Source organism: Chrysemys picta, chromosome 17 (genome assembly GCF_011386835.1).
Source record: "Chrysemys picta bellii isolate R12L10 chromosome 17, ASM1138683v2, whole genome shotgun sequence".
In the NCBI taxonomy this organism is placed as follows: Eukaryota; Metazoa; Chordata; order Testudines; family Emydidae; genus Chrysemys; species Chrysemys picta.
In genome coordinates, this window is record NC_088807.1 from 17816860 (window position 1) to 17821250 (window position 4391).

Sequence of the window (4391 nt, forward strand, 5' to 3'; positions counted from 1 at the left end):
ACTCACCCCTCTGTCTCTCTCCATCTCTTGTCTCCAGCTGGTTGAGAAATGGATTTGCCCTCCCATAAAAAATTTCAAATTTTTCCAAAAGGAAGGAAGGAAGAAAGAAAATCCTGATTGGAACAACTAGCCACATTTTTCAATTTTTCCACACAACTAAATTCCCCTCAAATCAAAAAATAAATCAGGTCAAAATGTTTCTTTTGCATTTTGACCCTTTTTAATTTTTTTAAAGGCTCTTCCGTAAAAAAAAGTAAATTTCAGAACAAAAAGGTAGCTTTTGAGGCAAGAAAAATCAAATCTTTTGGTCCTGCAAAATGTCGACACAGGATGGTTCCACATTGTCAAAATGTTTCCCCCCCCAACAAAATTTTTTTGAAATAAAATCTTGTCACCATTTCTCCAAATAAATGTATAAATAAATAAAAATTGGTTTTGTCAAAACAGCATTTTCCAATGGAAAACTGTTTAGACAAATTTTTTCCAGTCAGCTGTACTCTTGTCTTACACATGGATTATAAACTCCTTGGGGGCTGGAATGGTCTCTTTGTACAGCGCCTTGCACAACGGGGTTCTGGGCACTGACTTTGGCTCCTAGGAGCTACTGTAATACACCTAATAAATAATGTACAGCGTCTAGCACAATAGGGCCCTGGGCCATGACTGGGGCTTTTGGGTGCTACCGTAATACACCTAATAAATAATGTACAGAGCTACATTAGTACAGATAACAAATAATAATTCACATATTGGAGACGAGGAGAACAACCTAGTTGCCCAACCTCTCTCCAGAGGATTGCAGTAGAGGTGGGGAAAAAACACAGTTGTTCTGGCCTATGTCCACAAGATCTCCCGTCTTCTCGCATGGCTGACGTAATTTGGGCTGGAATCTATTCATCCAGTGGACCAGCATATGCCCAATGCTGTAGGCCTGGCCTGCCCTTAGGCATTCTGCCAGGACAGCTATATTGGCTAGGAATATGAAACAAATCAGATCCCTAGATAAATTTGGTCAAAACTTTCTGACCAACGTTTTTTTGCCAGCGAAAAAGGCAGATTTAGCAACTCCGAAACATTTCGCTAATTCGTATCCAAGTTGCCGAATTGTTCATTTAAAAAAGAAATACCTAAAAAGAAAAACAAATTAAAAATAACCCACCCTAAAACATATACCTAACAACATAACGAAAAAACAATAAAGGAATAATAATAAAATGATAAGAAATACAAAAGAAATACTTACAAAAATTAAAAGGAATTCTCCCAAATATCTAAAACAAATACCTAATCACAATTATAATACATAATTGTTAAGCATTACAATAAATAATCAAGTAATAACAATAAAATGGTAATAAAAAAATAAATATCTAAAATATTTCTTAAAAAAAATCAAGTATCTAAAACAAATACCTGCAATAAAATAAATGTTACTAATAAAGTAATAAAAAGCAATAATAATAATAATAAAATTATCAGAAAGAAAAACAACTAAAAACAATTTTCAAAACATCAAAAAATTCCTAAAACAAATATCTAAACTAAAATAAATAATGGTTGTTAATAATAATAAATAATAATAAAGGAATATTAATAAAATGATCAGAAATACAAATAAATACCTAATTAATTATACCTAAAACAAATACCTAAAATAAAATGAATAATTGTTAAGGAATAATAATAAAATAATAAGAAGAAATAAAAAATAAATACAACAAAAATTGAAAAAATCAAAACCTTTTGTTTTGACATTTTCTAACCAAAACATGCCGATATTTCAGTTCAAAACAACTCTTTGCTTTGAAATTGCCTTTACTTTTCGTCTTTCAAAGATTCAAAAACATTGAAAAATGGTGGAACCCAAAAGGAAACTTTTTGATTCGGGTCAAGCAAAACGATAATTCAATCAGACATGAATTTTTTTTTTAAATGAATTTGCCCCAAAGCTCAAAAAAGTTCACTTTCGGTCTGACCCAAAATGACTTTTCCCCCTTTTCAAACCAGAAAAATTGGTTATTCTCCCAGCTCTAGCCCTGCCCGAAGAGCTCTGCCAGCGAAAACCCCAGTGGAGATGCAGTTGTAGTAGTAAAAAAGTCCGTTTGCTGGCAGATCTTATTTGGTTCACGGAACAAAACTATTTCTACAGAATCTGCATCTTATCTAGGAGCAGCTGCCAGGTTAGCGCTGCTGGAATCGCTATATAGACAAACACTTTCTAGCGTAGACCAACCCTAAAGGCAGAAGGATAAAGGAAGCAGAGGTTAGTGGTTAGAGAACCCTGAGTTCAATTTCCTGCTATGCCACAAACTTCCAGCGTGACCGTGGGTACATCTACATTGCAATCAAACGCTGGGGTGAGCTGACTCGGGCTCTTGGGACTGGGAAATTGCAGTGTAGACATTCGGGCTCCAAGACCCCCGCGAGGCGAGGTGGGTCCCAGAGCCTGGGCCCAAGCCTGGATGTCTACACTGCAATTTAACAGCCCGCGAGCCTCAGCCACCTGTCCCGGCCCAGCTGAGGGTGTTCTATTGTGGCAGATGAACTCCTAGCCTCTCTGGGTGCATCTACACAGCAAAAAAACCCCAAAAAACCAACAGAGGGTCCTGTGGCCCCTTTAAGACTAACAGAAGTATTGGAGCATAAGCTTTCGTGGGTGAATGCCCACCTCATCTTGCGTCTGATGAAGTGGGCATTCACCCACGAAAGCTTATGCTCCAATACATCTGTTAGTCTTAAAGGGGCCACAGGACCCTCTGTTGCTTTTTAAAGATTCAGACTAACACGGCCACCCCTCTGATACTTGACACCAAAAAACCAAGTCTCAGAGCCGGGGTCGACTAACTCAGGCTTGTGCTTGACTTTCTCACTCAAGCTCTGAGGACCATCCCCCGTGCTGGGTTTCAGTCCCCGGGCTCCAGTCTGAGTGGGAACATCCTCACCGCTAACTGTAGCCCCAAGAGCCGAAGTCCGTTGACCTATCCGCCGTGCCTCAGTTTCCTATCTGTACAACGGGGCCAATGGCACTTCCCCACATCCCAGGGGTATTGTGAGGTTAAATGTATTAAAGCCTGTGACGGAAAGTGCTAGATAAGGGCTATTATTACATGTCAACGTTTTACCGACAGGGGGCTGTTTTCTGCTGACATGGCAACACTAGGAAAATCCCTGATGTAGCCACAGGCTATGGTTACGCTACAGATTTCTGCCAGCACAGCTGACAGAGAGACCTGTGCCAGAAAATGTAGATGCAGTGACACCAGCAAACCTGTGCTTTACTAATATAGCCTGTTCTGTTCTGCTCCTGGGATGGTTTTACAATCCCCCAGTTCTTATCTTGATCTCCGAACAATTGACCAAGGAGGGCAGTATCTTTAGCATTTCATAGATGGAGAAACTGAGGCACAGAGTGACATCCCCCCTGCCGCCCGGTTTGCTTAAGGTCACCCAGAGATGGGAAGAGAAACCAGGTGTTCTGCATCCCAAACCACCGCTCTCTCCATGGGTCCATGCTGCCTGTAGCTGCGCCAGTCAAGGCCTTGTAGTGTAGACATGGCCACTGATATAACCGTAGATGGGGTATGTGTAGGCTGGGGTTTGAGGGGCTTGCAGGGGTCTGTGTGTGGGGCAGGACTGGAGGGGTGCTGGGGTCTGTGTGTGGGGCAGGACTGGAGAGGCATTTGGGGTCTGTGTGTGGGGTGGGACAGGAGGGGCGTTGGGGATTTGTGTGCAGGGTGGGACTGGAGGGGCTTTGAGGATCTGTGTGTGTCGGTCGGGGCGGGAGGGGTGTTTGGTGTTTGTGTGTGGGGTGGGACTGAAGAGGTGTTCGGGGTCTGTGTGCAGGGTTGGGGTGGGAGGAGCACTGGGGATCTGTATGCGGGGTGGGAGGGGCACTGGGGTCTGGGTGTGGGGCAGGAGGGGCATTGGGGGTCTGTGTGCGGAGTGGGAGAGGTGTTGGGGGTCCAGGTGTCGGGAGGGAGGGGTGTTGAGGGGCCTGTGTGTGGGTGTGTGGAGCAGGACTGTTGGGGGTCCAGGTGTGGGGCAGACCATGTGTTGGGGGGGCTGGGTGGGGGGGTCCAGGTGTGGGGCAAGAGGGGCATTGGGGGTCTGTGGGGGGTGTGTGTGTCTGGGGTGGGAAGGGTGTTCGGGGTCTCTGTGGGGTCAGGGTGTGGGGCAGGAGGGGGGGTTGAGTCTCTGTGGGGTGCGAGGGGTGTTGGGGATCCGGCTGTGGGGCGGGAGGGAAGTTCGGGGTCCGTGGGGCCCATCCAGGCTCTGGGTGCGGGGCTGGGGGGCGCTGGGGCGGGAGCTCCGGGGCTCCCAGCGCCGCTCGGCTCTGCCCCGGCCCCGCTCCCTGCGCCCGCCCCGCGGCTCCGTCCTCCCCGCTCACCCCG

General features: G+C 45.3%; 1 protein-coding gene across 1 annotated transcript in view; it reads left to right on the top strand.

Annotated features, from left to right (window-relative positions):
- The window catches only part of LOC101945709 (uncharacterized), a 449899-nt gene that overhangs the window by 257437 nt on the left and 188071 nt on the right, over window positions 1-4391 (top strand). The gene's annotated exons all lie outside the window — the stretch shown is intronic.